This window comes from Tamandua tetradactyla, chromosome 2 (genome assembly GCF_023851605.1).
Source record: "Tamandua tetradactyla isolate mTamTet1 chromosome 2, mTamTet1.pri, whole genome shotgun sequence".
NCBI lineage: Eukaryota > Metazoa > Chordata > Mammalia > Pilosa > Myrmecophagidae > Tamandua > Tamandua tetradactyla.
The window spans coordinates 138,895,896-138,919,165 of record NC_135328.1 but is presented as its reverse complement, the minus strand read 5'-3'; the positions used below and the strand labels follow the sequence as shown (position 1 = coordinate 138,919,165).

The following is a 23,270-nucleotide window of genomic DNA, read 5'->3' as shown; positions in this document are numbered from 1 at the left end:
TTGTGTTTACTTATACACACACACACACACACAAATAAAAGGAAAAGGGAATGCTGCTACAAAAAGGAACAATGTTGTCAGGAATGCAACGCTGTGAAAGAACCTATGGGACATTCAAAGAGGCAAAATGAGCCAGAAACAAAAGAGCAATTATTGCATGGTCTCCTTTAGAAAATGCTTATAAGAAAACAGGGGCCTAGATTGTAAGCTCTTCTAGCAGTCACATTTAGTCTGGACTGGTAATTATTATTTCTGGATTTTGAGAGGCTGTTTATATACATACAACCTGGAATTCAGAGATAGGAAGGAAGCCACTCAGGCTGAGATTAAGGTAATTCAGAATACAGGGGTAAGGAAGACATTGTCTATATTTTAGAATCTCATCTACTCCTTGAGACCAAAAGAAGAAAGGTTTATTTTGTCCAGAACCTAAATTTTCTGTAGCACCTAATCTAACTTAATCTGTCTGGATAGTTCACTTAAACAATTCAAACAAAGGGAGCCCAGAATAAGACTGAGGGCCTTTAATCCTATAGAGCTTAATGTAATGCCTGGATATATCCCAAAGTATATTAAGCAGACAATCAAAAAATATTGGCAAAGTCCCTTGATGGATAGGAGAAAAAACATGGAACTATTAAACTTTACCAATTCCCAGTCACTTCCCAAAAGAAACAAACAAACAGAAATTCAACAAATGATGCTATAATAACAGGATACTCACATGGAAAATGGAAAAATAATGAAATGTGACCCCACCATACAGCATACAAAGAAAAAAGACTGTGAAACAAATTCTGAGGGAAAAGGATTTTCAGTCTAGAATTCTACATACAACCAAATATCAATCAAGAATGAAGATAGAAGAAAGACATGAAAAGTATTAAGAATGAACCAAGAAAGTGGAGGACTTGAGACATGAGATAGAAACAGAGAATCCAACATGAGAGGCAAAGGGAATCCCCAGGAAGAGGATAAAGGGAGATCCCAGGGTGACTCTGATAGAGTAGGCCTGGCATCCAAGTCCAAAAAGATAAAAGTAAACAAATACCTGATGTGATCAGAATAAAGAGGAAATTTAGAAAATGGGAGAACTTGAGGATAAATTAATGGTAAGCCATAAAAATATAAGCAAATCAAAATATCCATAACTCCAAAAAGAACACAAAGCTGTGAAAAGAAGGAAAAGTAATCATGATACACTACACAACTCAGCTATGAACAGCTTCTATCTATATGGTCATAATAATGTAAAAATTGAACAATGATTGTATTAGTTAGGGTTCTCTAGAGAAACAGAATCAACAGGGAACACTCGCAAATATAAAATTTATAAAAATGTCTCACATGACCACAGAAATGCAGAGTCCAAAATCCACAGGGCAGGCTGTGAAGCCGACAACTCCGATGGAGGGTCTAGATGAACTCCACAGGAGAGGCTCACCGGCTGAAGCAGGAATGGAACCTGTCTCCTCTGAGTCCTCCTTGAAAGGCTACCCGTGATTAGATTAAGCATCACTCATTGTAGAAGACACTCCCCTTTGGCTGATTACAAATGGAATCAGCTGTGGATGCAGCTGACGTGATCATGATCTAATCCTATGAAATGTCCTCATTGCAACAGACAGGCCAGCACTTACCCAATCAGATAAACAGGTACCACAACTTGGCCAAGTTGACACATGTCCCTAACCATGACAATGATCTATCAAAATTATGACTGTTTTGGGATGATGGGGAATAAAACATGTACATAATGAAAACAAGGGAGGGGGGCAATAGATTTGAAAACAAATTTCTCATCTTCTTTAATGGGAAGTCTTTAGAAAATACCTAAAACTGGAAAAAAAAAGAATCAAGAAGTAATAGTAGTGTAAGCATGTAATTTAGAAATATGGACATAAATGTCAAAATAAACAATTAAAAAGACTGAAAGGATGGGCCACGGTAGCTTAGCAGGCAGAGTTCTCACCTGCCATGCAGGAGACCTTGGTTCAATTCTCAGTGCCTACCCATGCAAACAAGCAAAAAAAAAGAACGAAAAGCGTTACTTCTGGCTTGCCATAACCTTACTTGTAACTATGTCTGTGTGTATGTGTGTGACTGTGTAAATAAAACCTTGATAAAGTACAAACTTAAAAAGTGAATAAATTTTCTAAAGAAAATAGGAAACTCTCACTAACATTTCTGAATAAACAGTTTCTTTTTAAATTTCTGCATACTTGGAGCCACCATCCATAAAACTGGTATTGGACAAAGGACATATCACTGTCCAAGAGTGGTTATTATAATGGACCAGATGATTAGTAAACTGAATTTAATATACACATCAGCTAGAAAGTTCTGTGAAAAAAAAATGATTATTTGATTAAAAATCTAAAACCTTAAAAGACGGTGTATTGTTTTGAAACTGTTATATATCATGGAAAAGCCACATTCTTTTAATTCTAATCCAATTGCATAGGGACAGACATTGTCTGGGTGGGACTCTCAGATTAGATTATTTCCATGGTGGTATGGCCCCACCCATTCAAAGTGGGTCTTAATTTACTAGAGTCCTTAAAAGAGTTCATGGAGAAAGAGAGTAAGAGCTGATACAGAGAGCAAATGTTTTAGACATAGACATCTGAAGCTGCTTGCAGAGCCAACATAGAAAGTCACTGGTATCAGAAAGCAACCTGGGAGCAAAGGACTAGGAAATGCCAGCCAAGTGCCTTCCCAGCTGACACAGAAACCCCAGACATGATCGGCCTTTCTTGACTGAAGGTATGCTCTTGTATGCCTTAATCTGGACATTTTCACAACCTTAGAACTGTAAACTTGTAACTTAATAAATCTCCTTTGTCAAAAGCACTTCATTTCTGGCATACTGCATTCTGGCAGCTCTAACAAACTGAAACAGATGGGTAAAGTTAGAAATGAACTGGGAAGTAATGAGAGTCTTAAAGATGTTAAAAAAAGAGTGAGAGAGAGAGAGAAAAGAGTAAAGAGATTAAAATGATTAGAAAGTAATCAATGTGAACTGAAATACAGCCAAATGAAATGCCAAAAGTCTAGTTAATGGTGATAAAAGTATTTTCTGAATAGTAAACATATTCATGAGCCCCTTAGTTATTTCATGATTCTTACCTTTCAACAACTCTAACATTTCCTTAAATGAAAATGATCCACTAGAAAGGCATAAATTTTTTAAAGCTGTTAAAATAGTAGTCTAATCCAATATCAACTGTTAAAACTTTATGGGTAATTAAATAAACAGGAGTCTGGAAAATCAGTGGAATCTGTCAAAATGACCATTTAAATTGGTCATTCCGCATACTGGCTTTGAATAAACTGGTATTTCAAACAAACAGGCTTTCGCCAAATTGATCAAGAAAGGCTTTAGGGCAGTGGATGGTTCTGCTCCATAGTGGAAATTCGGCAATGTCTAGACACATTTTTTGTGCTCACAACTGGTGGGAGTAGAGGGCAGGGATGCTGTAAACATCCTATAATTCACAGGACAGCTCCCTACAAGAAAAAATTTTCTGGTTCAAAATACCAGTAGTGAGAAGGTTGAGTCCCTGCTTTCGGGGAGAGAAACTTGTGATTTCACTCTAAGTCTGATGCTCCTATGTTCTTTTTTCTATTGGTGACACCACTATCTACTGTATTGTTCAAATGAGAAACTTAAGGATCCATCCCTCTCCCACACTTGTAAATCAAATCAGTCACCTTCTCTCAGCTTCTACTCCTACGGAGCTCCTCTTCTCCGGCGTCTCCCTCAACCCATCCTGCTGCCTCTGCTATGGCCTCTCCAGTCCCACCTTCCACACTGAAGCCATCAAGAGGCCCTTCTTAACCTGGCCCCTGCATGTCCCCCGTATGTCTAGTCAGTCTCATTTCTCACAACACTCTCATGTCATGTGCCACTGACACTGGAAAAAAAAACAGCTTTAGTTCCTTGATATCATGACTGATGGCAATTTCTTATCTTTACACTTCTGATTAGGCTGTCCCTTCTGCCTTGCTATCCCCTCCCATCCTTGATCCTTGTTTGACTAAGAACTCCTTGCATACAAGAACTGAACCATCTTTATATTCTCAGTACAGAGGTCCTAGTTTGACACAGATGAACAAATGGCTAAGCAGACATGGCTGGCTAGAGTATTAAGCTTAATACAGGGAAGCAGTTAGAGATAATAAAGCTAGGAAAATGGGTCAAGAACTTCAAATACTAAACCTAAGACTTCAGATAATCTAGGGGTTTTTTGTTTGTTTGTTTGTTTTATTTAGAATAACGCTACAAAAGCTGCTTGAAGAGGGGAACCAGCATTACCAAACCCCACCACATGGAGTGGTTTGGGCCAAGAACTTTGTAGGTATTATTTTCTTTAGTCACAACAATCTTGGAATGGGGTAAGGGATAGAAGGTATTATTTCCCCTTTGATAAATGAAAAAGAAGAGTCATAGACAAGTTAATTAATTTGCCCATGGTTAAGGTATTTAGATTTGAAGACAGGTTTCAAATCTAATCTGTAACTATAAATCTCAACTTTGCTTTTCATGGTTTTTGGTGTTGTCATTCTCTCGTTTTTGACCCTCATCTTGTCTACTCTATCTCAGAAGTGTTTTCAGAGTCTCTCCCACCACCACAGGTTCCCATTTTACCTCTCAATTCAAAGCCTAGACTCTTTCCACCACACCTTCCTTTAAGAAAATAGATGGGTATTTTTAAAAGGGGATAAGAAGGTAATTTCACTGGAGTGAACTACAGATGAACAAAAACATTCCTGCTCTCATGGAGCTTTCAAGTATACCAAGAGAAACCGACAAAACCCAGTAAACATATGGAACATGAAAATTGCAACGGAAAAAAGAAAAGGTGATATTTGGGTAAGACTTAAAGAGGTTAGAATTAATCATGTGGATTTCTGGGAGAAAAAAGTCCCAAGTGAAGAAAACAACTAGTGCCAAAGTTCTGAGATTGGAATCTGCCTGATGTGTTCAAAGAGCAATAACTATGTGATGATATTGTGAATTACGGATTATATATGTAGAACGGAATGAGCATATGTTAAGAATGTGTTTCTTTCTTGTAATATTTTTTTAATTAATTAAAAAAAGGAAAAATTAAGGAAAGGAAAAAATAAAGCACTGTATTTGGAAAACAGTTAAGATGGTTTTTAAAATCCACCATAAACGATGTCTAAAGAAAAAGGACAAACTGAAAATAAATTTGGTACACATCACAGAAAATTCAAATTTCCCTAATATAAAGAGCTCCTATAAAATAAGATAATGGCTAATCACACAACAGACACAGGTAAAAAGATATAAATTGACATTTCATAGAATAGAAAATAAATTATACACACACACGTATCCACACATAAACATATAAAAAAGTGCCCAATCTCATCACAATTATTAAAAAAAAAGCTAGCAAAGACAGGAAAAGGAGGGTGGCACTAATAAAGCAGAGTAGAAAAAACAAAGTATGAGGGCAGGAAAAAACTTCTTCATTATAAGGCAACCTCTCAAGGCAAGTAGATAGGATGAAGGAAACAAACAAAAAAAAGACTGGCAATGAGTATAGTGAGTGAAGACAGATGTCAAAGCTGAAGCTGAAAAAGTAAAAGGAAGTCAGATCCTGGAAAGCTTTATCCTTGTAACAACTCCATGAGGTCATTACTATTACCAAGCCCCATTTTATAGTTGAGGTATCTGAGGCACAAAGGAGTTAAATGACTTGACCAAGGTCACATACAACGCTACGTCAGATTATGAACCCAAACAGTTATTACCATATGTGGTTTAAAAACATGATCCCAGAGGCATCTATACACCTTCTATTAAGATACAGGGTCTATATCCCTTCTCTTTGAATCTGTAGACTTGCAACTACTTTGACCAAGAGAGAATAGCAGTAGTAACAATATGTGACTTCTGAGGGTAGGTCATAAAAAGCATGCAGCATCTGTCTGCTTGATTGCTGAAACACTGAGTCCCCAGGGAAGAGTCCATTACACCAAAGCCTCCATGTTGCAGAGGCCCAAGTAGACACTCTGGCCAAGAGTCCCAGCTGGGCCCAGTCTTATAACCGTACAGGCCAAGATATCAGATATGTGAGCAAAGAAACAGTCTAGGAATTGGATTCCCCAGCCCAGCTATTCAAGTTCTCCTAACCTTTCCATCCCCTACTGAGATCCAGATAGAGTGGAGCAGAGACAAACCACTCGACTCAATTCCTGACATACGATCTATGAACATAACAAAATGGGTGTTGTTTTACATTGCTAAGTTGTAGACTGGTTTGTTCTACTACAATAACTAGAACTATGCAATAAGCAGGAGATAAGGGTTAAAAACCTGAACTAAGTTGACAGAAATGGAGAGAGAAACTGGAATACATTACCATGTTATGTGGCGGGTTCTTCATCACTGAAGGCCTTTAAGAACAGGACTGTAAGTTTAGATGACTTAACAGAAGAAAACACTAGTAAAGCTACTATAAGATGAGTGGCAAACTTAGGACAGGAAAGGATTGGTAAAGGGAAAGTAGACGAGGAAAGAGAAGGATATAGTGGGTGAAAAGAATGTCATTAAAAAACAGCCTCAAAGGCCACCAGCAACAAAAATTGCTTGTCTCAGTCAAAATTATTCCTCTGGATAGATAACTGTACACCTAAGGACAGAAAACTGGAGTAGGAAGTTGATCTAGGACCACTCCTCTCCAAGATTCTCATTCTAGAATCTGACACCGTAATGAACACAGTCATAAAGGGTACCAAATGAATAAAGAAAAGGGTTATATAAAATCCTGAAATCAAAACCTTTGGTTTCAACTTATTCTACCAATACAGACTTTCACGTAAAATGTCCATAGTACAATCCTAACAGTATTTAATATTTCACCCAAAAGCAACTGTCTATTAGCAGGAAATACAGACAAAACACCACCTGCCTTGTACAAACTTCAATTGAGAACACCAAGATCTCACCCAGCACACAGAAACAATGCCTTATCCCGTCTAGGAAAGATTATATAAGGCCAGTCCTAGCTGAGCAGCTCAGGTGGCTAGGGTGCAGTGCTAAAAGAAATCTAAGCTGAAGAAGTTGAACTCCAAAAAGGATGTCTTTTTCTTATATTACCAACTTCTACCCAAATCATTATACTATACACACAGACGCAGATGGGTCAGCACCAACCAGTGACCACTACTTACAGATAAACTTCAAGCATGTTCTCTAACTTCTTGTGTAAGATAAGACTTCAAAGCTGGGAGACTCCCAGATAAGAGACTTTTTCTTCTTCAGGTTTAATTTAAAAATTTTAAATGGGTGTGAGAAAGGTGAATTTCTGATTAAATCCTTCCAGTGCTGATCAGAATGGGCTACATTCCCTGACTTTGACCCTTACTTCCAGCCTGGGAACAAGTTTCCAGGGATAAAATTTGGCTATATTTTAGGACAATAAAATTCAAACAATCACTTTTGAAATCAAAGATAACAGGTACTATCAAATTTTATTAAACTATGTGTAATTCTCTTTTCACTGATTATAATGTAAATCATCATGCCTAGCATAAATAATTAAAATGACCAAGATTTTAATGGCCCTCTCAAATTGAACTCTGTAAGACCCTTCCCTAACCACTCTGACCTAATATGAAATCTCTGCATTCGTCAGAGAACAACTTATTTTTAAAAGACCCAAACAATGGTTCAATGAAAGTTGGGTTTGGAGGTTAAAAAGCAGATTAAATGAAACTACATTACATACTTCAAATAAGATATTATGTAAAGTGTAAGTGATCAACAAATGGAAACTATTTTTATTCTTCACAACCACACTTTCTTACAGAGAATGGATTTTTAAAAACGCTTGGAGATTCAACACAATCCTAATCAAAATTCCAAATCATTCTTTGCAGAAATGGAAAAGCCAACCATCAAATTTAAAGGGATGGGAATCATCAAATTAACAGGGCTGGGTAAGGGCCCTTGAATAATCAAAACCATCTTGAAAAAGAAAATGGCAGACTCACACTTTCCAATTTTAAAACTTATTATGATGCTACATCATCAAAACAGCATAGTGCTGGAACAAGGACAGACACAGACACCAATGGAATTGAACTGAGAGCTAAGAAATCAACCCTTACATCTGTAGCCAACTGATTTTTAACACGGGTGCTAAGTCCACTCAATGGGGAAAGAATAGTCTTTTCAACAAATGGTGCTGGGAAAACTGGAGAATAATATGCAAAACAATGAAGGTGGACTCCTACCTCAAATCATATACAAAAATTAACTCACAAGGGACCAAAGACCTAAAGACAAGGCCAAAACTATAAAATTCCTAGAAGAAAATAGGGATGTGTCTTCAGAACACACGTTAGGCAATGGTTCCTGAGATTTCACACTAGAAGCACAAAAACAAAAAATTGGGAAAATAGACTTGATCAAAATTTAAAACTTCTGTGCATCACAGTGTGACTGTGTGATTATGAAAACTTTGTGTCTGATGCTCCTTTTATCTACCTTATCAACAGATGAGTAAAACATATGGAATAAAGATGAATAATAGGGGGAACAAATGCTAAAGTAAATTTAGAGTGAAATGCTGGTGATCGGTGAGGGGGAGGGGTGGGGGATATGGTACGTATGCATTTTTTTCTGTTTTCTTTTTATTTCTTTTTCTGAATAGATGCAAATGTTCCAAGAAATGATCATGATGATGAATATGCAACTATGTGATGATATTGTGAATTACTGATTATATATGTAGAACAGAATGATCAAAAATTAAAAGAAAAAAACCTTCTGTGCATCAAAGGACTTTATCATGAAAGCAAAAAGACAACCCACAGACAGAAATCCTAGAATGAGCTGGGACTCAGCATCAAGGATTGAGAAAGCCTTCTCGACTGAAAGAGGGAAGAGAGAAATGAGACAAAATGAAGTGTCAGTGGCTGACAGATTTCAAATCGAGTAGAGAGGTTATCCTGGAGGTTATTCTTAGGCATTACATAGATAAACCCTCCTTAGTTTAAGGTGTATTAGGAGGCTAGAGGGAAGAGCTTGGAACTGTAGAGCTGTGTTCCAGTAGCCATGTTTCTTTAAGATGATCGTATAATGATATAGCTTTCACAAAATGATTGTATGATTGTGAAAACCTTGCTCTGATGCTGCTTTTATCTACAGTATGGACAAATGAGTAAAAAATATGGATTAACAATAAATAAATAATGGGGGAACAAATGTTAAAATAAATCAAGGAGAGGGAAATAGTGATCAATGAGAGGGAGGGGCAAAGGGTATGGTATGTATACGAGTTTTTTCTATTTATTTCTTTTTCTGGAGTGATGTAAATGTTCTGAGAAATGATCATGGTGATGAATATACAACTATGTGATGATATCGTGAGCCACTGATTGCACACCATATATGGACTGCATGTGTGTGAAGATTTGTCAATAAAAATATTTTTTAAAAATCTATTCTAGTGACCTTCCCCTGATTCTTTTTTATATTTAATCTCATTTGGGTCTTCAGGTTTCACTGGAGGCTGATATGGGGATGAAAGTTATAATACAAATGAGGGATACAACTTCTAATTTCCTACCATGTATTTGAGAATTTCAACATAAAGTTACAGGCTTACCAAATATACATTATGAGATATACAGACTTCTGGTCTTTCAAAATTGTTCATGTAATTTTCTGCTAACAACCACTGCATCCTCATTATATCCTAAAGGTTGAACTCTGGAGTCAAAATATTGTAGATTAAATGATAGGCTGTTCTAGTTGCATCCCCAAAACCTACACATATAAATCTGATTTTATGATTAATCAAGCCTCCTTAATTTCTTGCTCTCTATCTCTCACCTTCTGATGATCAACTATTCAGTTCATGGAAAGACAGGCAAGGAACAGAAAACAAATATAAAGCACACTAATCAATTAAAAGCAATTACTATGATATTTTGTTAAATTATAAGCTAATTTAAAGAGAAGTTTTATCATTTACCTGATCAATGAAAATTAAGCGCCTACTTAATCAAAATTAACTGAGTTTATTTAATGTCTGTTTCCAATTATATTGTCAATTGGAACTTGTACGAGATTGCCACAGAGGCAACTCTTACATTTAGATATTACCAGTGAGTAGGAAAAGGGTCTTTATTTGACTTACAAAACAACCAGTTTTGGACCAAGGTTTCCCAGACTTGATACCACTGATATTTGGAGCTGGACCCTTCTTTGCTGTTGGACCTGTCCTGTGTACTACAGGATGTATAGCAGCATCCCTGGCCTCTACCCACCAGATGCCATTAGCATCTCACCAGCTGTGACAACCAAAAATGTCTCCGTACATTCCCAAAGGAAAATTGACCTCAGTTGAGAACCACTGATTTAGACCAATAAGAATTCCTGATTTTCTACTTTCCTACTTTCACCCAGAACTGTGTATACACCAGATACATGAAAAGGCTGAAGCCCATCCCTAATGTCATGCTTTGAAGAACTATTCTTATCTTGTTTAATCCTCATGTTTTTAACATTTCTGAGTCAGTGATATTACTCTGATAACCCTTTATTCTATTCATTAACTTGCCATCTTTTTGCTAGATATAATTATGATCAGAAATATATTTAAAAAATATAATTTTAAATTATAGAAAACATGATTCCTAATGAAACATAAGAAGTCATAAAACATAGACTGTTATTTCATTTTAATTTACCCATAGAGTATAACGTTTTACTGTTATGAAGAAAGTTTTAGAAAGTAATAAACTGTTATTATGGCTGGAATACATCATGTTAAGAACTGGAAAAATATATTTATGTTCTAAGGAAATTAAAATACATGTGGGAAAATATTTCTTTTAATCTCTCTTTCCAAAATAAAAATTTTTGACACGGAAAAAAAAAGAAAAAATCTTCACATCCCTAGCCTCAGTAATCTTTTAGGCACTGGGAAAAAAAAGTTTTTTTTTAATAAAACTCCCTATCTTCAAAAAACTGGACATATGGAGGACAAAGACAGGAATGCAACCGTGTAGATAATGAGTAAGAGCTAAAATCACTAGTATGAATTAAGTCCCACGGTTTAAAACAAAAACAAAGAAATCAGATGACTTTACAAAAAAGAATGGAATAACCAGAATACAATCTATTTTAAACCATTAATATATAGGGTAGAGTAGAGAAATCCAGACCAGGGATAAGATGCAATGCCCAATGAGAAGTCATCACAATGGAAGAAGCATTACACAGGGAGGACCTAAACTAGAAAAATAACTGGAAATCGGGAAAAGGAGAGACATTACAACTTGGCAAGGAATTAGATGTGTAAAATCAGGAAAAATAAATGATTAACAAAATTTCAGGCTCAGGCAACTGGGTAGGTTAAAGTGCCATTAACTGACAGTAAAAAGAGAAAGCCAAGGTTTGTGTTACTGTTTTGAGTCTAATGCCATCATCATTCCTATTACATCTCACTCAGAATCAAGGTCTGTCAACTTGCACTATCTTTTCTTCTCAATACATCTATCTCTAATCCAAACAGTTTCCTCTCTCCCACCTCTCCACAGGAATCTTTGCAGCATTATCAGTCAAATCCACTCACAGTAGTGTATATACACTACTTAAAAATCTCTGTTGATAAGTAACATTATATGTTAGTATTGTATGTTAAATAAATGGCTAGCAATTAACTCAATTTGAAAACAATATTTCATGAAGTTTTCAAATATTTTATCATTAAACTAATTTCAAGTCTTACCTCTGTCCACAAAGAAGTTCCTCATCCTAAGGACTCCTCTTGTCTCAAAGACATGAGAAAAGTTAAGACATCAGAAAGTGACACTTTCTCCTGGGGGACAAGTTTTTAAAAATTATTCATTTAAAACATTTTAACTGAAGAAAATAGTCACTGTGAAAACAGTATCATTAACTCAAAAGAAAGTTACATTTTAAAAGAAAATTTAAAACGGACATATTGATTGCACACAGCCAATATATTATATAAATTGAAAGACTTTTTTTATAAATCTGTTTTCCTTAAAATCAAAAGTTACTATCTCAGAAGCAATATGGTTGACAATCTTAAAAAGAAAAAAAGATAACATTCCATAAGAAAAATTATTTTAAATAAAAAAAGGGATTATTACTTTTCAGTTCACAAAAACAACCTGTCTTTTCGTTCCCCTAACATGTGCTTCTTGGATTAAGATAGCCTATTGTAGGTCTGGAGTTGGTAAACTATGGCTCTCGAGCCAAAACCACTCAAGGACCATTTTTTGTAAGTGTTACTGGAACATACAGGTCCATTCAAACTGTCTATGGATGCTTTTAGCTACAAAGGAAGAGTTTGTAGCTAAACTACAAGGGAGGTTATTAGGAGAAACCGTATGTTCTGCAAAGCCTAAAATATTTACTATCTGACCCTTTACAGAAAGTTTGCTGACCCTTGCCCTAAGCAATAGTATTACTGGGGCTCTGTAAAAGCACAGCATAAAGATAGTATGACTTCTTGGGATGTCAACTTGTTGGAAGATAAATTTTACTCCAGAATTTTTTTTCATTATTATAATGAAGAATACCAATGTGTATGAATTTACAGATAAAAGAAGAAATTTCCCACTATGTCTGTAACCTTCCCATATAAATCTGCTCTACTATTTACCTATGAAACATGGTGAAAATGTTTGAGAAGTGCTATTAGGGGAACACTTTCAAAGTAGGTACGAGAGAAAAATGAAACAAAACATATTATTGTTCTTTTGCCTTCACAGTGACATTAACTAAAAGCAGGAGGACAAACAGGGGCTAAGTCCTCTTTACATATTATTGTTCTTTTGCCTTCACAGTGACATTAACTAAAAGCAGGAGGAGAAACAGGGGCTAAGTCCTCTTTTGACTCTACAGCAACCCTTAAGAATCGGAGAATAAGTTAAAAGAGGATTCAAAAGTTACAAAATCCTCCAGCAAGGCCTTAATTTCCATTTTATACCCACTTGCCAATTTTTATACTCACATTCGCAGGGATTCCCAAGACTACCACCAGGTCATTCGCTAGGATGACTCACAGGATCCAGCCTATAGCTGTACTCATAGGTAAGATTTATTACAGCAAAAGGATACAGAGCAAAATGAGCAAAGGAAAAAGACATATGGGGCAAAGTGAGGAGAAAACCAAGTATAAGCTTCCTTGCCCAGTGAAGTCACACTTAATTCCCAGTAATAAGCTCTGAGAAAACTTAGGAAGTGCTATCAGGGGAGCTCATTAGAGAATCAGAGCCTAGGGTTTGTACTGGGGGCTGTCATAGAAATCCCCTTCCCAGCATGTACCAAAATTTCAGACTCCCCAGAAGAAAGCAGGTATTTGGCATAAACCACATTGTCTGTATCACCACCTTAGGCACAGTGAGCCCCTCTTAGTCAGGATGGTAGAAACCTCCCTGAAATCCAAGCTCCCAAACTCAACCAGGGGCCAGCCTTACAAGAAGACCTTTCTAACCATAGCAGTCACAGACCTGTAATCTTTACCCCTTCATGCACAATTACTAAGAAAGACTTGTAGACAGAAAGCCACTGTCAGTAGAATTTCAAAGATATTTTCTAATAAGGCCTCTAAGACAACTCAATTTTAATATGGAACATACTTCTTTTAAAATTAAAAAGATTTTATTTGAAGAAATTGGAAATTTCTTCCAATTTTCATTTAAAGCTGGAACTTTAGGTTTCTAAATACTTTCTGATCAATATCATTGTATTATCTTTAGTTTTCTACATGTGAATATAATAAAAATTTAACTAACCTTATTTAAAGTGGTCAAAATCCAATAGCATGTGTTGTGAAACATATTTAAATTCATAATTCATGAAACAAAATAGGCCAACTCTATATTAAATTTTTCCAATATAAAAATTAAGAGCTCACAAATCTCAGTGCCAATAACTAAAAACACTGATTGCACATTAAAGCTGAGGGAAAAACAAAATGGACCAATGGAGAGTAATGGCAAATAACCACATGCGACACAGGCAGCATAAATTACCTGAGAGCAAGAAGCCCTTCTATACCCCGGGCTTTACATCTTGGGATATTTGCCAAGCCTTAGATGAAAACAAAATGGGAATAGCACACCAATGTCTACTTGTCATCTTCTGAATAAATTTTAATAGGAAACTACCTGAAAGAAAAAGTTTAAAAATATTGTTGCCAAAAAGTACATGAAAAGATGCTCAATATCATTAGTCATTAAAGAAGCATAAATCAAAATCACAAATATCACTTCACACCCATAAGGATGGCAATAATAAAAAAGACAGGCAACAACAAATGTTGACAAGGATGTGCTACTGGAAATGTAAAATGGTGCAGATGCTTTGGAAAACAGGTTTGAAGTTCTTCAAAAAGTTACTTCTAGGTATATATCCAAAATAATTGAAAACATGTCCATATAAAATCTTACACACAAATATTCATAGCTGCATTATGCATAACTGCCAAAAGTTGAAAATAACCCAATATATATCAACTTATGAATGGATGTACAAAATGTGGTGTATCGAAACAATGGAATAGTATTCAGTCATAAAAACGAATGAAATACTTACACATGTTTTAACATGGATGAGCCTTGAAACATGATGTTAAGTGATGGCACAAAAGGCCACAAATTGTATAATTTCATTTATATGAAATGTTCAGAATAGGCAAATCTATAAAGACAGAAAATAGATAAGTGGCTACCAGGGGCAAGGGGAAATGGAAAGTGACTAATGGGTATGGGTATTTTTAGGGGGTGAAGAAACTAGTTTGGAATTAGTGGTGATGGTTGTACAACTTTGTGAATATACTAAAACCACTGAATTAAACACTTTAAAGGGGGTGAGTTTTATGGTATGTAAACTACATCTCAAAAAAGTTGTTGCAAAACAGATCAATATTATTTCAATTTCATTCCTATTTAGTAAGGTAAGTATTCTATTATATTGCAAAATGTATTTTTTAAATGTTCAAGTAAATGTGAAATTTTTAACTGTTAGAAGACATTCTTCCATTTAAGAGATATTAAGGAAATAGAGGATAGGAAAGCTCGATGGTAAGTGAGTGGTCTTTGGTATCTGCAGAGTAACATCAGCTCTTCCCCACTGGTTGTTTCTTAACTCCGTGGATTCAATCGCTATAATTCATTTTTCTATTTCAAGATGCAAAAGGATGGTACTTCATTCTGCATTCCCTGCTACTACATGATTTACTAAGGACCTTCAGGTCATGAAATTAGCAAAAACACCTGCCTATTTTCTCAGATCATCTCTGCAGAATGAGTTTTAAGAACTCCTCAGAAGCTTTTATATCTGCCAAAGTACTCCACACAAAACTAGATATACAGACACTATCCACAGGAAATTGTGACTGAAAAAAATTACAAAGTAAAAACTGTTATCTCTTTTCTTTGTGAACTAATTAAGTTCACTAAATTCCATCCTTTATCTTATACAGTATTCATGTCATATGGAAGACAGCAATGAGTAGACTGCCACATTATTCATTCATTCATTCAACACATTTATCAAGTGTTTATTATGTGCCTGGCACTGAGCCACAAACACCAGGTACTCAAATTCTAGGAAGTACTGACCACTATTATTTCAGTCACGTTGTACTACTGACATGAGACATACAGCATGGTTGACAAATTAATCCTCACACTGCTGGGTCCCAGAAGTTTAAACTTCTGAATTCTAGCAAACTAAGGAATGGCTCCAACAGTTAAATTATCTTCTCCATTAACTAATTTTTTTAAAAAGTAATCAAAACAATTTTATAAAAATTTTGAAGTCATGATATATGAGCTATCTTTTACTTCTGAACAGATATTACCAGTTGGTCATCTTGTCATACTACCTGCAGAATAAATACCAAAAAAAAAAAAGGAAAATTGCATACCCAGGATCACTTCACAAGTCATAAAGGCAGCCATGAGAAAAACATTTAGAAATTCAAGTCCTCCTGCTGGTCAGCAAACAAAATAACACGGCTTCTGTACTTCGTGCACCAACTTAGTATACTTCATCAAAAATAAAAATAAATCCCCAATCTGACAAAGTAGGATATTTCTAGGACACAGCTTACATAAAATAAGTAAATTTTTCTTTTTTATCTTTCAAAGTCAATATCTATAAAAGGACAACTTTAGCAAGCAAAGATCATCAGATCTTTACCAGGGCAAACACGCTATTTTCAATTTTTTCCTAAACCCTAGGTTCTCTCTCAATAACCTAGTTTATTAGTTTTTGAAATTTACTAGCATTAGAAAAGATAGTTAACTACAACACACATTTCAAAACTAATTTCATGCTACTCACTCCAATATTGGCAATATATACAATGACAAAAGTATATATTCAATTATAGTGGAAACCTAAATAATTATGACAAAATTTACATATCCTGGAAAAAAGAAACTATTTTTAAATTAATATTGATTATAACTGTCTTAAGATGGTGCCTATAACCAATATACTAAAAATAAAATTTTTAAAGCTAATATATATATATTTAAATAACTCTTTATTGACACATACTCTTTATTTCTTCTGGAAGAAGAGGAGTATAAGTGACTAAAAACTTCTGTAATTTCAATCCCAATGGCGAACCACTTCGTATTAGCTGGCTTGGGGACCTGTAACAAAGAGAGAAAAAACAAGTATTTTAAATCTATCTACAAATAAGGATGCTGAAATAGGTCTAAATGGGATAAGGCCCAAGTCTTTTCAATAATAAAACATACCAGACAATTTTGCTTTTCTGAACCTGGATTTTATTTTTCAATAAAATTTTGAAGAACCTCTGCTTACAGAAATATGAGGATCTTCTAAAAGAATGGACATGGGTTAACAAGCTACTCTATTATGCAGATACTTATTTCCTATTTTTATGATATTTACCCCCACATTTACACATAAATAAATCTTGCTAAATAGTATCATTTAAAAAATAACCTAAAAATGATCATTTTAAATTCTAGTTTATTGTTTTCAACATATAATTTAGTAACTTTAAATCTTTAAGTCTAAAATAAAAGAAACAGCATTCATGACACACACATATATTAGTAATAACTTTTCTGAGTGCATGTAATATCTACTAAAGTCATTTTTTCTGCTGTTTATCTTCTGTCAAGAACATTATGTAGTATGGTAGTGTTTCTATACACTAGCAATGAACAAGCTGAGGGGGAAATCAAGAAACGAATTCCATTTACAACTGCAACTAAAAGAATAAAATACTTAGGAATAAATTTAACTAAAGAGACAAAAGACCTACATAAAGAAAACTACAAAAAACTGTTAAAAGAAATCACAGAAGACCTAAATAGATGGAAGGGCATACTGTGTTCATGGATTGGAAGACTAAATATAGTTAAGATGTCAATTCTACCTAAATTGATTTACAGATTCAATGCAATACCAATCAAAATCCCAACAACTTATTTTTCAGAAATAGAAAAACCAATAAGCAAATTTATCTGGAAGGGCAGGGTGCCCCAAATCGCAAAAAACATCTTGAGGAAAAAAAATGAAGCTGGAGGTCTCATGCTGCTGGACTTTAAAGCATATTATGAAGCCACAGTGGTCAAAACAGCATGATATTGGCATAAAGATAGATATATCGACCAATGGAATCGAATAGAGTGCTCAGATATAGACCCTCTCATCTATGGACATTTGATCTTTGATAAGGCAGTCAAGCCAACTCACCTGGGACAGAACAGTCTCTTCAATAAATGCTGTCTAGAGAACTGGATATCCATGTGCAAAAGAACAAAAGAGGACCCGTATCTCACACCCTATACAAAAGTTAACTCAAAATGGATCAAAGATCTAAACATTAGGTCTAAGACCATAAAACAGTTAGAGGAAAATGTAGGGAGATATCTTACGAAACTTACAACTGGAGGCGGTTTTATGGACCTTAAACCTAAAGCAAGAGCACTGAAGAAGGAAATAAATAAATGGGAGCTCCTCAAAATTAAACACTTTTGTGCATCAAAGAACTTCATCAAGAAAGTAGAAAGACAGCCTACACAATGGGAGACAATATTTGGAAATGACATATCAGATAAAGGTCTAGTATCCAGAATTTATAAAGAGATTGTTCAACTCAACAACAAAAAGACAGCCAACCCAATTACAAAATGGGAAAAAGACTTGAACAGACACCTACCAGAAGAGAAATACGGATGGCCAAGAGGCACATGAAGAGATGCTCAATGTCCCTGGCCATTAGAGAAATGCAAATCAAAACCACAATGAGATATCATCTCACACCCACCAGAATGGCCATTATCAGCGGAGCAGAAAATGACAAGTGCTGGAGAGGATGCGGAGAAAGAGGCACACTTATCCACTGTTGGTGGGAATGTCAAAGGGTGCAACCACTGTGGAAGGCAGTTTGGCGGTTCCTCAAAAAGCTGAATATAGAATTGCCATACGACCCAGCAATACCATTGCTAGGTATCTACTCAAAGGACTTAAGGGCAAAGACACAAACAGACATTTGCACACCAATGTTTACAGCAGCATTATTTACAATTGCAAAGAGATGGAAACAGCCAAAATGTCCATCAACAGACGAGTGGCTAAACAAACTGTGGTATATACATATGATGGAATATTATGCAGCTTTAAGACAGAATAAATTTATGAAGCATGTAATAACATGGATGGACCTAGAGAAAATTATGCTGAGTGAGACTAGCCAAAAACTAAAGGACAAATACTGTATGGTCCCACTGATGTGAACCGACATTAGAGAATAAACTTGGAATATGTCATTGGTAACAGAGACCATCAGGAGTTAGAAATAGGGTAAGATAATGGGTAATTGGTGCTGAAGGGATACAGACTGTGCAGCAGGACTGGATACAAAAACTCAAAAATAGACAGCACAATACTACCTAATTGTAATGTAATTATGTTAAAACACCGAATGAAGCTGCAGCTGAGCTGTAGTTTTTTTTGGTTTTTTTATATATATTTTTTGTATTTTTATTTTTATTTTTTCTCTATATTATCATTTTATTTCTTTTTCTGTTGTCTTGCTATTTCTTTTTCTAAATCGATGCAAATGTACTAAGAACTAATGATCTTAAGAATTACTGATTGCATATGTAGAATGGAATGATTTCTAAAAGTTGTGTTAGTTAATGTTTTTTTAATCAATAAAAAAAAATCAGAGGAGGGCGAGGTCTTATAATTAATCTGTGTTTTTATATAGTGCTACCTCTGATTTTTGTTTTCTTCCCTGTATTATATGTACTATAGTATAATAGGATTCAAAGGGCATAATAGGTAAAAAAAAAAAACTACTACTGAAAAGACTGAAAAGCCTACTACTTAGGTCATTTAGTATTTAACACATTTGTTAGTGCTAAGCCACTTTTCATGAATTTCTGCATCTGTTACAACATTGTAGAAATCCAGAAAATTAAACTAGGTCAAGAAGCAAAGGAAATTAAAACAAAAAGTAACAAATATTAGCACTTTGTCTCAACTATTAATTAAAAACATGAACACTGTATTTTATTTTTAATTTGGAAACATTAAGTAAATCATGGTACATGGTTAAATCCATGTGGTTTTTGGAATTTTTGTATCTCTTCAATCACCCAGGAATGAGTGGTGAATAAAATATTCTATTATGAAAAATATATATATTGCTAGACATTGCTCAAAAAAAAGCAGGCTTAGAAGAAATACTGGAGGCATAGGAGAATGTAGAAAATGATGCATATCAAAATATTATAGCATGTATTCAGACAATGAGAAAATTTTACTTAGGTTATTTCTAAATGAGAAGTAAATTAATATACCTAGATGATTATGTGACTCATACGGCACTATAAAATAAACTTACAATCACATCTGTAATTTGCAGTCTCTGCTTTTTGCAATTCTCTGACAAAGGAATTATAACTTTTAATAAATGTAGTTCAAAAGGCAATCTCTACTTAACACAACAGACAATAGAAATTCACTGACTCAGAATGGGGAAACAGAAGCACTGAACTAGAAATAACTCAATGATTCAGAACTATGGGAACAGCATCACTAAAAAGCTTCTGTAACAGTTTTCATACCTTTGACTTATATTGCATAGAATATTAACAACACAGAACTCCTTATTCATAACAGTAATGATGCAGGCAGGTCCAGCACTCAGATCATCAACAAATACATTATATTAGGTTTTTTCTAAATATAACAAGGTTTAAAGAAACAGGATTCATTTTATGCAAATCTATAAATGTTACCAATATCAAGTTCTAGTATTTTTTTTTTGAGGATCACACATGATATAAGAGATAAATAAATACCCTTACCTCTCATCTTTTGACAAAGAGAGAAAAGGAAAGGGTAGGCTATCATTACCTCAGAAAATTCTGGTGAAAATGGAAGAATTTTTGATACACAGAGCTCCAAAAAATGGATAACACCTTCTTTGGTCAGGATTTTATATTCACTTTCAAATATTCTTTTATAAATACACATATGCCAGGATAGATGAAAGAGCCAACATCCTGTGGAAACAAACACCTAATATTAACATCTGACTCCACCTTATACCTCTCCACATAGACTATATATTCGTAAATACCCATATAAACATACAAACACTAATTCATTATAACACTACAAAAGTTTGGTTTTAATCACATCCAAGAATGTTTAATTACTGTATAACCAAAATAACTTCAGTAATAGCAGTTTCTGTTAGAAAGCAATCTTATATTAGTGACAAATATTATACTTCTCATAGCATACAAAAAATTAAATATTATCCCATCCACACAGGATAGAACTTTAGATTTGGGGTAGTTTTACCCAATTCTTCTCTCACCCCACTTGAATCCATTTTTCACATAAAAATCAAGAGTGATATTCTTAAAATTCATGTCTAAAGCTGTCACTCCTCTACTTAAAACTGTTAAATGGTTTCCCACAGCTCCTGGAACAAAACCCCCACTCCTTACCATGGTCTACAAGGCAGGAACTGGGCCCCAGCTCCTTCTACTCTAACCTGGCCCCCCCCTCCCCCTGACACCCTCCAAGCTCCACCTACCCTGGTACTTTTGTTTCTCTACCTCAGAAAGGTGTTTTGCATCTCAGGGCTTTTGTATTGTTTCCTAAGCCAGTAACTCTACACTTAGATGTCAATTTCCTGAGAAAAACCTTCCCTTAATATCCTATCTAAATATGGACCCACTATATATATTTATACTCCATTTTCCTATATATACTTATACTTCCTTATACTCCGTTTGTCCTCTTCATGAAACATATACTATAAACTGTTTTTTTCCTTCTTCATACAAACCAGACAAAGATCAAGTGAAAAAATACTTCATGTCTCACTGTTGTGTCCCCAGTGCTTAGCCTATATTGAGCACTAAGGAAGTATCTATTAAGTGAATGAATAAATGAACAAATAAAAACGTGAAATGTGCACCTTCAAGATAATTTTTCTAATTCTTTTGTAATATCCTTTAATTCTACTGGGGAAAAAAATTCAGCATTTTTATTTAACTCATGACATTTTATAAATAACTTGGTCCCATTATTCATAATTTACACCAAGATGCTTGTTCAACTCTTTGACAATGGTAATTTTTCAAAGTAATTCACCGCTTAGCTACTTGATTTGGTTGGCCAAGAGCTATGGGCAAAACATAATAATAAGAGCATAATTTTAATATTAAATCCATAAGTGAAGTCACAATAGGATTCAATTACGTTCTAGCTTCAGGGGGGTGTAGATGTCTATGGTTTGTGAAAAAATTCCAGTTATCAGAAAACAACTAACTCTACTATCAGCTGAATAAAGCTGAATTTTTAGGGGGTCAGACTATCAAAGTTGTAAGTATCCAGAGTAGGGACAAAAAACCATCTAGGTTAATTCTTATATGTAAACACCATAATGTAACATCTTATCATTTACATGAATACAAAATACTGTTACCCTACATTTAGCTATTTGCTCTGAACTTCAACTTCATAAAATAATTTTAGGAAACTTCAGTTTCATTTTATTTCTCCTTAAAAATTGTCATAATACAACAGTGATATCTTGGAATTATCTCATTACAGGAAATCCAAGATATAGAATAATAACTGAAAGTCAAAAATAAAAACTAACTCTAACAAACACTGAGAAACATATATTAAGAAAACAAGAATGGAAAGCAATTATAATATACACACCAAAGAGCAATTAATAAAAACGTAGAATATACCATCTTTAAAATGTTACCAAGGCCTCTCACCTCTCACCCTTTACTTGAAAGATGCCTGTATGTCCTCTAACCTGAGTTCTTTTTTCAAAAAACTTGTTTTTTTATTGTATAATATATATACAAAGCAAAAAAAGAAAAAAACTAAAGTTTTCAAAGCACTCTTCAACAAGTAGTAGAGGACAGATCCCAGAGTTTGCCATGGGCTACCATCCCATCCTCTCAGATTTTTCCTTCTAATTCCAGAACATTGGAGGCTAGAAGGAATTATTTTTTAAACATCACAATAGACTTTTTCCCCCTTTTTTATGAAAAACAACACATATGCAAAAAAACAATAAATTTCAAAGCACACCACAATTACTTGGAGAACATATTTCAGAGCTTGGCATGGGTTACAATTCACAATTTCAGGTTTTTACTCCTAGCTGCTCTAAGATCCTAGAGACTAAACAAAATATCAATTTAATGATTTAGCAATCATATTTGTTTGTTAAACCCTACCTTCTCTGTATAACTTCACCAACATCTTTGATCTTTCTATACCACTCTTTAGGGGTAATTAGGCTATGGCATTCTAATTTTTTCATGTTGGAAGGGGCTGTCAATAATATGGGGTAGGGAGATGGAACTATCTGATGTTCTGGAGAGGCTGGGCACTCCAGGTTTCAGGACTTATCTGGTCCAGGGACCCTTCTGGAGGTTGCAGGTTTTTGGAAAGTTACTTTAGTGCATGGGAACTTTGCAGAATCTTATATACTGCCCTAGGTGTTCTCTAGGATTGGCTGGAATGGTCTTGGTTGGGGTTTGGTAAGTTATGATAGGTAGCTATGTCTAACTTAAGCTTGCCTAAGACTGACCTCCAAAGTAATCTCTCGACTCTATTTGAACTCCCTCAGCCACTGATAATTTATTAGTTAGACTTCTTTTCCCTCTTTTTGTCAGGATGGAATTGTTGATCTTGTGGT

General features: G+C 34.8%; 1 long non-coding RNA gene across 8 annotated transcripts in view; it reads right to left on the bottom strand.

Annotated features, from left to right (window-relative positions):
- The window catches only part of LOC143673986 (uncharacterized), a 70,578-nt gene that overhangs the window by 7,908 nt on the left and 39,400 nt on the right, over positions 1-23,270 (bottom strand). For 3 of the 8 annotated variants that reach the window (XR_013170800.1, XR_013170801.1, XR_013170802.1), the window contains 5 exons: positions 20,444-20,592; positions 16,595-16,692; positions 14,621-14,725; positions 14,059-14,193; positions 11,781-11,870 (listed from right to left, as the gene is read on the bottom strand). This is a non-coding gene — a long non-coding RNA (uncharacterized LOC143673986). Of the gene's footprint in view, positions 1-11,780; positions 11,871-13,034; positions 13,103-14,058; positions 14,194-14,620; positions 14,726-16,594; positions 16,693-20,443; positions 20,593-23,270 lie in introns of all 8 variants that reach the window. The other 5 variants (XR_013170804.1, XR_013170806.1, XR_013170803.1 and 2 more) reach the window with 3 other exon arrangements.